Source organism: Zalophus californianus, chromosome 8 (assembly GCF_009762305.2).
Source record: "Zalophus californianus isolate mZalCal1 chromosome 8, mZalCal1.pri.v2, whole genome shotgun sequence".
Taxonomy (NCBI): domain Eukaryota; kingdom Metazoa; phylum Chordata; class Mammalia; order Carnivora; family Otariidae; genus Zalophus; species Zalophus californianus.
This window is the reverse complement of record NC_045602.1, coordinates 21886913-21899381: the sequence shown is the minus strand read 5'-3', so window position 1 is coordinate 21899381 and position 12469 is coordinate 21886913. Positions and strand designations below refer to the sequence as shown.

Below are 12469 nucleotides of genomic sequence, written 5' to 3'. Positions count from 1 at the left end.
CCTGAGATCATGACCTGAGCTGAAATCAAAAGTCAATGCTTACCTGACTGAGCCACCCAGACGCCCCACCACATCCTCTTGTTTTATGGTCTGCTGGTACTCCCTTACCACTGAGATGATGTTTATTTGTGATCATATAACTCAGTTTATTGACTACCTACTTCCTCTGAAATGTAGACACCGTGAGAACAGAGCTGAGGCTTTGGGACCTAGAATGGTGCCTGACTCATGGAAGATGCTCAGAAAAATGAAGGGAATGGAGGGATGACCGTGTGGTTATTGAGGGGGTGGGAAGGGCCAGGAGGCTGGGTCTGAGGACTGGTTCTATTAAGGAACTGCTGGTGGCTGGGGCAGGTCACTCTCCATCTCCCCCTGCCCCTGGCTCTGGGTCTCAGTCTCCTCATCTGGAAGAAGGAAGTGTTGCCCCGAATCAGTGATTCTCCAAGAATCCAAAGGACCCCGGGGATGGCTGCGATGCCACCCAGTGCCAAGCTGAACCCTGGTTCAGCACGAGCATACCAGTGTCAGCACCCTGATCTCACCCTTTTCTGGCCAAGGCTGAGGAAGATGCTTGCCACGACCTTCGGTTGGCCTGTGTATGCTCTGCAACAGGTAGTCATGTGATGTCCCATATACATTTTGAGATACTAAACCATGGTGGGGACCCAGGGGCTAATCCCGGTCCCTCAGAGTTCGAGCAGGTCACTGGTCTAGGCAGGATGTTGAAAGTTGGTCCATGAGCAGGACTTTAGCTCCCAGGGCCCTGGGGATCTCTGAGCTAGCCTTGGGCCAGGATGGCAGGACTGGCCACCCGTGTACTCACCCTGGGCCGGCTCAGGTCCAGGGGCATCCTGGGAAGAAGAGTGTCTGCAGCGTCTCTCCAGGCCACCCCCCGTCAGACAGCACGGGCTGGGCTCAGCCTGCTCTCAGACCACGGCTGCCTCCCACACCCCACCCAGGACTACTGTGGGAGCTGCCAGCCGGGGGTGCTGCCCTTTCCGGTGGGAAGCTCCTGCATTCCAGCTGTCCCAGGGGCTGGGGCAGTGGACTTGCACTTGCTGATAAGCGGGGTCTCGGCCACAGTCAGAAATGCTCTCTTTCCAAAAGGGGTGACTTGGAGGTCCGGTACAGAGCTCTATTCTTGGGACTGGACATAGAGGAAGTCCCTCCAGCTCAGCCAGCATGGGGTGAAGTGGGGACAGGACTATAATCCCGGGTAGTGTGCTTCTTAAGAAGGGCTGGGAGTAGAGGTCTGGAGTAGGTCCAACAGAGATCGTCAGAGCTGTAAGGGGCTCAGACACACCAGCCCAATCCCTCGCAGATAAGGCCGGGGGGTGGGGGATGGGACCTGCTGTGGGTCACCCAGGCAGGTAGGAGCTGAGAAACAGTGGAGGGGATCGTGGGTCGCACTTTCCTTAGCTCAGCTACAGGACTAAATGTCTAAAAGTCAGGGCTCTGAGAAAGGACACACAGCCCACCTCCGTGAATAGGGTGGTTGACCCTGAGGGACATACAGGGGACCTCAGGGCCTCTTTGGTGCCAGGGAAGATGAGTGCTTCCAACTCTGGAGTGCTGAGCTGGGCATGACACCCAAAGGGAGGGCTGCCACTGAATTTGGGTCCAAGTTTCTCTCTCTCTGGCCCTGCTTGGAGGCAGATGAAGGACCAAGAGCTGCCCCAGAGGGTCTTATCCTGTCTAACCCTCCCTGTGGAAAATCCATGATGCAGGGTCATACTGAAGAGAGGGTCACCTGGCTCAGCCGGACCAAAGGCCCCCAATTTGTTCCCAGGTGAGTGATGCTCACATGGCTGAGGGGTCTCGCTGGGGCTGACCCCCTTCCCTGGGCTCAAGAGCAGCCTGAGAGCTAATGCTCTGAAGGTGGAACCTGTCCCTAGGACCCCACTGAAACTCTCAGTCCCCTTTACCTGGGGGATGGGGGCACTGGCCCTTCCTCCTCGGGCCACCCACTGACTCCTGCTGTTTCTGCCACCTGGCTCACTCCAGGAGCTTTGGCTTGTGAACTCCAAAGATTTTTCCTTAGCTGCCCCTTGAGTGTTTCCCAAGTACCAAGGAAACCCAGAAAGAAAATGCTAGCCCCTGGCTGGCAAGCGGCCCAGCCTCTGAAGTACAGAATATGGATTCTAACCAGTGCTCTCCTCCCCTGTGCGTCCCAAACCCGGCTGCAGATCCCGTTCACCAGGGGCTGTTGAAAAATTACAGGCTCTGGGCTTAGTTTGGGCCTAATGAATGAAGTCCTAGGGCCAGGCCCTGACCCCCATCGTTCTGGCTCCAAGCAACGTCTGGTACTGGGACAAGAGTCCTACTCAGTGCTCAGGGGGGAGCAGTTAACTTGCCCAAGTCGCTCCTGACAAAACTCCCTCTCTCACTCACTGGCCACTCCTAAGAACCGTCACTCTGTTCTCATTTTTAGGCTTGGGTTCCCCTCCTGTTCAGAAAGATGGCGTCAACAGGTTCACGAAACTAAGACCACCCCGTGACAACTGCCTTCCCCCAGTACTGCCCCTTCTGTCCTCCATAGGCTGACATGCACTTCTGCACCACCCCCGCATCCATGCCATGGGAATAACCCACCTTCGGCCACTATCTAGGAGGCGGGGGCACCCGTGTTCGGGCGGGTGGGGGAGGGAGTGGTCTAAGTTTGGAGGGTTCTGAGTTGACTCCTGCCCCCACATCATGCCTCAGGATCGCGGGAAGTGACCTGATGCTCTCTGGTTTCTTCACTGGCAAAGTAGGAGTAATGATACCTACACCTCTGGGTCGCCAGGAGCCTCAGAAGAGGCACCATACGACCAAGTGCCCAAGTGTTTTATAAGCCAAGGGCTGCGCGTGCTTTATACTTCCCTGTTCTGCCGCTTGCCGGCAGTCGGCCTTAGTATGCGTTCCCTAACCCCTCCGAGCCTCGGGTCCTTGTCTGTAACGTGGGGATTGCAACAGTGCCACCGTGGCCGTGAGGTGATGCATGTAACAGGCTCCGCCCAGAGAACCCTCCCAGCGAATGGCAGCTATGGCTCCTAACTGTGGAAACCGAGGCCGGCCCTGTGGGGAGTGGCTGCTCCACGTCAGGTCTAAGATCTGGACCAACAGCCCAGGGCGGACCCCTCTGGTGCATCCATCTGGGGCTTGGTCCTGCCTGCAACCACCTGGCCCCAAGGTCCCGGGGAGCTCCTTTGCACTAGCAGGAGGCCTGGGGCTGTTCTGGAGGAGAGGGCCGCTTCCTGTCTGAGAGCCTGGCGTCGTTCTTTCTGGCCTGCTCTACTGCTCTCTGGAGAGAGCCCCCCAGACAGTCCTGTAGCTGGCGGGCTGGAATGTGCCTCTCCGGATGTTTCTGAGATGGTTATTTCTGCATTGGAGCTGTGGTCAGGAGGCCCCACACATTCCTGAAGAGGGACACTGAGTCCATGCCCAGCTGTGAAGCCTCGAGCAAAGATGAAGGGGTCTGAGAGCTGGGGTCTGGGGTTGTCCATGCAGAAAATATCCACACAGTGTCATGCGGCAGTATCACCTCGTTCAGCTCAACACTGCCCCGGGGTTCCTGCGTACCATCCACGAACCTGGGTTCAGTCTGGGCTCCAGAGTGGCCTTCTGGCCCAGAAAAGGAAGTGTGGGAGGGAGGGGGGGAGGGAAAGCACCCCATGGGGGCTGAGGTCTGCTGGGTGACCAGGGCAAGGGTGAAGGAAAACAGTCAGGATTCAGGTTCATCATCCTCTGGTTCAACTGGAATCCTGGGGGCACCTACTGGTTCAGCTGGGGTTATGAGGGCACCCAAGGGTTCAGCCAAGGTCATGGAGGCACCTGCTATTCAACTGAGGTGATCCACTGGTTCAATCAGGGTCATGGGGGCACCCAGTGGTTTAATTGGGGTCATGGGGGTACCTGTGGGTCAGGGTCCAGGCAGGAGAGTGCAGGTTGGGGGCGGCACTTCCCTCTTCCAGAGCCTGTGCAATCAGGTCCACCCACCAGAGTCCAGAAGTCTGCCCCTCTATGGTCTGCCCCTGCCCCTGACTCTTTCCTTGGGCACACTCATGCCCCTCAGCCTGCCCCATGCTGTTCCATCATCTAGAAAGTTCTCACTGCCCATCATCACCTACTAGGGTCCTCACTCCTCATTCAAGCTCCCTCATGGGCTACCTGCTCCGGGAAGCCTTCTCAGATCCTTACTTTGAGTCAGTCTGCTAGGATTTAGTATATATAACATTCAGCTTGTGGTTTCAGGATTCCACTGGACCAGAGGCTCCGTGGGGAAGAAGCTGGGTCTTCGTTTTCTAGTCTTTCTGTGCCAAGTATAGTGCCTAGTACTCAGGAGATCTCAATGATTTTTGAGGGGCTGGGGTCCCTCTTTGGATCCTTGGACTCTCGAGGATGCTGCCTTCAAGATCAAGAAATCAAAGCATCTCAGGGTTGGGAAGAATCTTAAAAGCCCTTTAATGTAGCCCCAGTCTGATATATGGGTAGTGTGATGATCTTTATGATGTGTCAGCTTGGCTAGGTTAAAGCCCTTAGTTATTAATCAAACACTTATTTGGGGGTTGCTGTGAAGCATTTTGTAGATGTAATTAAAGTCCATAATCAGTTGACTTTAAGTAAGGGAGATTATTTTACATTATCTTAGATAATCTGAGTGGGCCTGATTCAATCATTTGAAAGGCCTTAAGAGCCAAACTGAAGGCTCCCTGAAGAAGAAATTCTGCCTGTGGACGGCAGCTTCACCCCATACTAGAAAGACTTCCAGCTTCCTGATGGTCTACTCTATGGATCTTAGACTTATCTAGGAGCCACTACTTCACATAAACCAAATCCTTGTAATGCATCTCTTAATATAAATCTCCTACAGGTTCTGCTTCTCAGATTGAACCCCAATGGATACAGGTATCTTCTGCAGCTTGCCCATCCAGTGTCTTCTTGTATGCTTCTTGTGATGGGGAGCTCATCACCTCTCAAGGCAGCACAGTCCATCTTTGGTCAGCTTCAACTCTAACAAGTTCTCCTTATATTGGACTTGATTAAGTCTTTCTATGGACTCTACCACTGGTAGAGTCACTGCTGGTTTAACCCTTTGGGCCCAATGGGTTGGTTCTTTTATCTTGCAATAGCCCAGCAGATATTTGAAGGCACCATGCTGCTCTCCACACCTGTCCTTGCCAAGTGTCCTTCATTTGACACGCTGCTCCCCTCCTCTGACTGTTCCCCAGTTTGTTGATGTCCCTCTTAAAGTCTGGCCTTCCACCTGTCAGCTGCATTCCACAGCACTGCTGACAACAGGGTGAGTGTATCTAGTAGTCATAGGACCACGGGCCTGGAGACCTCCCTGGGCCTTTGCTGTCTGGATCCCAGCCCACAGGAAGCTGGGGGCTCTTCTTGAAAGAAGAAATCAGCCCCAACCTCTTCTAATGGTGACTGGAGGCTGCACTGCCACTTGGGATTTTGGGTAGTTGCCATGAGGGAGGAGCCAGATTCCCACTTGGACATTTAATCTCTGGGGCACCCCTTCTCCATGGATCTGAGGAGCTTCCCCGGCAGATGGGGGAGGAATGGCGAGCCGCTGAGGACAGCAGATACCCGTTTGCAGACTTCTCCATGGGGCAAGCCCTTCTTCACTCCTCTCCTCCCTTCCCCCTCCCGCTACATGATCGTGATCACACAGCCTGTGGTCTCCTCTAGCCTCCATGGCCGGTTCCTGCGGGGCCCGCCACCACCCCTCTCCAGCCTCAGAGTTGGGATCCACCAGCTCTGAGGCCACTGGCTCTCATATTCCACAACCAGATTCCTAGGGATTTTTCCAGCTCTACACATTCTTGTTCTTAAAACCACAGTCCACACCTCAAGTCTATTCCCCAAAATCAGGTCTCCAGGCTGTTTAGATCCTCACTCCTCAAAGTGTGGACTACGAGTCAACAGCATCAGTGTCCCCTGGGGGCTTGCTAGAACTGCAGAATCTCAGGCCCTGCCCCAGACCTCCTGATTCAGAATCTGCATTTAGACCAGAGGAACCAGGTCTTTCCCTGCACAGCAGTGTTTGCAAAGCATTAATGTATCCGCATTGCTGAGCAGGACTGCTTCGGGTCCCCTTCGGAACATTGCCTCTGTACAGGTGGGAAGACTGACGCACGCCAGGGAAGTGTCTGTTCCTCCCCCAAGTTCAGGGGCAGCAGAAGCGAGAGAGACAGCTAGAAGGATTTGTCAAAGGGGAGAGAAAGAACCCTGTTCCTAGCTCCCAGGCCAGGCTCCTGCTCTGAATTCCGGGCAGCCACGTGCCCCCTCACAAAGGGGTCCTTTGTGTCACCGGAGGCAGGAGCGGGGAGCGGGAGCAGTGAGAGTCTGCTCTTGTGGAGGAGGTGGAGGGTGGGAGCTGGGCCCCAGCCTGGCAGGGATCCTAGGAGGCCACAGGACCTGGAGGACTGGAGTGGATTGCTCTAGGTGGCAGCTGAGGCCGGCTCTGAAAAGCAGGAAGGTGAAGGTGCGACTTGTGGCCATAGCCTGGGGTGGGGTGGCTCCAAGGTGGGTCCCCAGGAGCTGCCTGGGAACTGCCTTAGCGGGGGCAGTTTCTGGACAACGAGGAAGTGTGGACAAGCCGAGAGGCGGCGGCATCACTGGGACCCTTGATTGCTCTCCCCACAGCAACAAGGGCCTCGAAAGGCATTTGTCAGGCAGCTCTGCGCCGACCAGAGGCTAACAGGCGGGTCAGGAGGAGACCCAGGGCTAGCAGAGCAGGCGGCTGGCAGCTTGCTCTCTTCTTTAAGAGCCTGCGGGAGGGGGTGGGCAAGAACACCAAGGGAGGTGTCAGTAAACAGGGCTTCAAGGCCAGCTCTGAGAAGAACTGTGAAGTGTAGCCTTGACCATGCCCTTTCTCCAATCTGAATTTTCCCTTCCACCCTGTAAAATGAGAGGGTCGGAGCTAAAATTCTGATTTCTCTTTGGGCAAAATACTCTTGAGGGCGAGAGATCCTGACCCTGAGGCTACAGCTGAGTGTCCTGTGTGGACCCTGGTACCCCATCCAGCATCATTTGTGACATTCATATATAGAAGGGACGGCAGGGGCTCCTTGGGGTGGGGGGAAGGGGATGAGCTGCATGGCTCTGTGAAAAGATACTCCCTACAGCCCTGGGTGGAAACCCTGGCGCGATCATTTTATATTTGTAGGGTCCTGGGCCAATTTCCGAACTTCTTTGAGCTTCCCTTTCCTCGACCGTAACAGAATGAGAAGACCTGCCTTCTCCCTCCCAGGGCAGCGGTGAGAGTGCAGGCTGCGAGGAGCACCCCGGACACCTGCGGACGGGCGTGTAATAGACACATGTCAGCTCCCTGCGTCCGAGGCAGGGATGGGGCATGAGGGAGTGCCCATCTGGGTCTCTGATAATGATCTCCGTCAGAGCTGGGTCTCTTCCCTTGCTGCTGGCTGACTGCAGGGAAATCACTTTTACATTTTTTTTTTATTACAAAATCAACTCACAGATTCACCGTTTGTGCTGCCAGCTGAAAGCTGTTTATAGTGGTGATTTGCACTACACTCATCTGTGCTTGTTTATGTTTTCTTCAAAAATACTTATTGTGTTTGTTCTGTCCCCACTCTGGCCAGGCATGTGTCTTCTCTTTCTGGTCCTATTCTCACCCCCTACTCCCTCCATGTCTCCAGCCCCCAACCGTGATGCATGGGAACTGGACATGCAGGTAGGAGGCATGACAGTCAGAAGGACCTCTGATCAAAAGCACCCTCTTTATAGATGAGGAAACTGAGGGTCAGAGAGGACCAGCAACTGAACTAAGTGGAGCTGGAACTCTTCCCTCCTTGATCCAGTCCAGGGTAGGTTCTCCTACCACTGTGAACTTCACTGTCCTTGACTGATTTCCTGCAGGGTCTGCCTGCTCAGGGGAGGGAGCATTGTCCCTGAGCCTGGATGTCAGGCAGACTCCGGGCATGGGTAAGATCTGGAAAGGGTTGGGGGAATGGGATTAAGAGAATACAGGGAAGGGTGTGGCAGCCTCTGGCCCCCAACCCCACTGTCCCCCACCTGTTAGGAGGGAGCAGAGGTAGCTGTGGTCTTGGTAATCCTTGGGAAACTGAGCAGTTCCCTTCTGTGGGGGGAGTAACAGTAATGAACAATAATGTTAATTCCACTGATCATTGCAGATATTGCTTATTAAGCACCGACTGTACCAGACACTTCCTTTATATTATCCATTTCATCCTGGGTGGCAAATATTATTCTCCCCATTTTGCAAATGGCCAAACAAGCTCAGAGAGACTAAGTCACTTGTCCAAGATCATATAACTAGTGGTGTGGGGCTGGGGGAGGTGAGTGGAGAGGCAGGTTGAGAGCTGAACCCAGGCACTCTGGCTTCTAAGCCAGAGTCCACCTTCCTAGACCACCACAGAGAAGGCTTGTGCCGTCAAAGCAGAGGGGTGGCCTGTGGGCAGGGAGGAAGGAGATGCTCACTGAGAGTGGGCAGTAGGACTATTCCAGGCTGGGCTGCCCCTCCACCCCAACCCAGCAAGTCAACAGAGGACAGGGAACAGTGGAGTGAAAAGCAACCAGAGGTCTTGGTGCTAAGAGAGATGGTGGGTGGTGAGGGGAACAGGCTAGGGTGATGGAGAGAACTCCAGTGGGGGCATCCAAAGGGCTTGGTTCTAATCAGCATTGTGCTTGCAATTGCTGTGTGACTTTGGGCAAGTCACTCACCTCTCTGGGTGTTTGGCTGATTGCGGATGTCTCCTTTCACTCTTTTATTTGAGGACTCTAGGATGTATTGGGTGGCAGGTCACTTCTGTACTTTCCTCCTTCTTGGAAAGGTGGAAAAGTACAGGTTCCTTCATGAGCTGCCTGCTTGATTTCACAATCTAAGGACTCTCAGGCCACGTGGTGGGTGATGGGAGCCTGTGCTCAGCTGAGAACAGGCCGGAAACTGAGGAGAGAGCAGAACAGAAGGTTTTCTGCCCCAGCTCCTTCAGCTAATCAATCACCTGGCCTATTGTTGCCTTAGAGCCCCGAGGATTATGGGGGCCCCCCCCATGGGAGAACAGCACCTGTGAGTCTGTGGCGGTCTCAGAGAGGGCCCGGTGCTGGGCACAGCTCTGCCATGTGGCCTGGGTTGGCCAGGGGCCGGGGTGTGGGGGAGCAGCAGGCTGGCTGCAGGGTGCTGGAGGAAGAGGCGCTCTGCTGGGAAGGGCTTTGCCAGGGGAAAAGGCAAGCCTTGGCTCCTCCTTGCCCTCAAGATACAAGGGTCTGGGCTGAGTTCTTGAAGTGGAGAAAGAACTGGCAGGAAAGCCAGGGCATGGGAGTCAAAGAGGCTCAGCTGAATCTGGGCAGGTGCCATACTTTCAAGTCACAAGGGCCACGGGTGAGTCATCTACACGCAGAGCCTTAGGTTCCTCCGCTGAAAAATGGGGGTCATAACGCCCCTCTGGGGGGTTGGCGAGAGAATCGAATGAGAGCATATGGAGCCTGACAAAGAGTAGGCAATAAACGGTGGCCGCTACTATTATTGTTGCTGTTCCTGCTGTCAATAATAATAACAAATACGAGGCATCCTGAACGAGTGGAAGGAGCAGAGGCCCGGGAGTCAGGTTCGGCTAACCCCTGGCTGGGTGACTCCTGTCACCTGTCTGGTTCCTTATCTGTAAGAGGAGGGGGTGCCACTAGCTGATCTCGAGTCCCTTTCCAGCCCTGACAGCCTCCGGGCTATGAATAGATGGGGCTGGGGCCCCAGAGGAGTTTAATGACTCAACAGCTAGAGAGGTTAAGCTTTCCCAGAAAAGAGTTTCCGTTTGCGTTTGATGAACTTAGGGCACAATAAAGGAAGGGTTTCCTGGCTGGGAGGCCAGGGATGAGGGAGCTGGAGGAATCCTTGCAGCCCATGGAGACTGTGACTAACCAGGTGAATGACTAACTCAGACCCTGCCGACCCTCAACCAATCGGGGCTGCCCGAGAGCGCCCTGCGAGCTGGCATCACTGAGCACGTCCTGGCCATGCCAATTTCGGCTGGCTCTGGGCTTCACAGCGTATGGAGGCAGAAGAAGCAGCCAAGAGACCGGCAGGGAAAGAGCACTGGGCTTGGAGTCAGAAGACTTCAGACTCTAACTCTGCTGCTCACCAGCTGCATGACTTTGGGGGAGTCCCTTCCCCTCCTTTCCCTCCATGCCCTCCATCTGTGCAATGGAGCTAATAATACCTGCCCTGGCAACTTTCCTGAGCAGCGAAGGCTGAGACTCAAGAGATGAGATGAGTGTGCATTGGGATCACTAGGTGGGAGGTTCTGTCATTTTTCTATCCCAATGTGAGTCCCGGTGACTTAGGAGACCTGTTTGGGTCCCCAGAGGGGTCAGGTGGACAGAGGTTGTTGCCCCTGGGTTTTGGGTCACCATCAGTTTCATACAGGGCCCTTCTGGCCAGCTGATCACAGCCCAGACAGGCTTGTCTTAGAGCAGAGCCCCTGTGGACCGTTTCCAGCCAGATGGTGTGCCAGAGAGAGAGGTGACAAAAAGCCAGGGAGGGCTGGGTGGGGCAGGAAGTGGGCAGTGCCTTTCTGGGGCCCCCACAGAACTAGGGTGGTGCTTTGATGCTGTCTTTCCTCTTGCCCAGTACTGTATCAATAAATATCACCAGAACGGCACTCGGTCTGCCTCTACCCCCAGCTTTTAGCATCTGTCTGGGTTAAGAACTATAAGCACTTTGGGAAACGGCAGGGATGGAGGGGAAGGATGATGCCCTTTCATTTCTGCACACCTTCAGCCCATCAGTAGCATTCTCTGACTGCTCATGTGCCAGCCCTGGGAGAACAGAGATGGGAACCACAGGGCCCTGCCCACACGGAGGTTAATTGCAGTGCAGTTAAAGAGACAAAACACATCCCCTAAAATGTAAATAACCATGCAAGAGAGCCTACACTGTGTCACCCAGGCTGTCCTGACAGTGAGTCCTGCAGTTGAATAGAGTGGGGGCCTGGGACGGTCTGGGAGACTTCAAGGAAGAAGTGGGATTGGAGCTGGACCTGGAAGGTTAGCTTGGACAAGACAAATAGAAGACAGAGAAAAAGGTGTGCCCTACAGGCACACTTAAGGTGTTCTCAGGAGACAGTCTGACTGCAGTGGAGGGATCATGTCAGTAAGAAGTGAGAAATGAAGTTGGAGACAGGGTTAGAGCCAGGTGCAAAGGTCCTTCAAATTCGGAATAAGGAGCATGGACCAGATTCCCCGGGTAGCTGGAAGCCACTGAAGACTCCTGAGAGGGTAGTGGTATGGTCAGCACTGCACGTTGGGGAGATTCTTTCCGGCAGCATTGTCTAGGGGGAGCTTGTTCCATGGGGGAATGAAGCTGGAGGTAAGGTCAGTTGGGAAGTTACTGTGGAGCTAGAGACCATGGGACTGAGAAAGAGGACACATAATCAAAGGCACCACTTGTGGGAAGAGGAAGGCGGAAAGCCTAACCTATTGTTCAGTGCTCCTGAAACCCTGGCAGGTGGCAGGGAAGTGGGGGAGGGGAGACTCCTTTCTGGGCAGGTATGAGTCTGACTATTCTGCCCTAAACTTATCACAGGGTCAGCAGGACCCAGAGGTGCCCCCATTTGGGCCACATCTACTCCTGGGGCCCTTTTCTTCCTCTTCTAAGAGGGGAATCCAGACACTACATAGCAGAGCTCCCCATGGACCCCAGAGAGGAGTGGAGCCTTGGGACAAAGTCCTGCAGTAGATAGACTGCAGGAACAGCGTCCAGTTCTGCTTTTTACCCCCTCAATTCCTGTGGACTCCTAGGAAAACACTGCCATCTTGTTATGGGCTATGCCAAGTGGCAACGAGCCCCTGGGAGCTCAGCCAAGGCAAGGAGGGGACCAGAGAGAGGAGAAGGAATGGGAAAGATGGAAGCCTGGAGGCATCCCAATGGGCTTTGGGGAAGGTGGGCTGGGAGCGTGCCAGCACTGGGCGGAAGGCTTGAGATCATTTTAGCCAACCTTCATGGTCTGGAGGTGAGCCTGAGACCCAGACAGAGGAAGGGACTTACCCAAGGTCATGTAGCAGGAAAAGTGATGGAGCTGGGCTGGAATCAGAGCCTTGGGAGCTGGTGAGGTGTTCACTCCTATCTGGACACTTCCGAATAGCCCTGGAAATTCCTTTCCTGGACATCCATTTGTGTGCTTTGTGTGTGCATACCTGTGTCTGCCCTGTGTGTGCTTGTGTGGGTACCTGTCTGTATGTGTGCCTGCGCCTATGTTGTGAGAGAGTCTGGGTGTGTGTGTGGCTTGCCGCACCGCTGTTTGGAGGAGGGAACTGAGGCCATTCCTGCCGGTTGACTGTTTCCCTGGGACAGAAGGCAGACAGAGCTGGATCTGGCTTCCAGCACCAAATCTGCTGCCCTAAGAAAATTAAAGGCACCGGCTGGCTGTGCCCAAACTCTGGGAGCCGGACACACACACACACACACGCACGCGCGCGCGCGCGCGCGCGCGCACACACACAC

At 54.6% G+C, this 12469-nt stretch overlaps 1 protein-coding gene across 1 annotated transcript in view; it reads right to left on the bottom strand.

The window, feature by feature from the left end:
* KCNK3 (potassium two pore domain channel subfamily K member 3) overlaps positions 1 to 12469 on the bottom strand; it is a 38450-nt gene that overhangs the window by 24984 nt on the left and 997 nt on the right. The gene's annotated exons all lie outside the window — the stretch shown is intronic.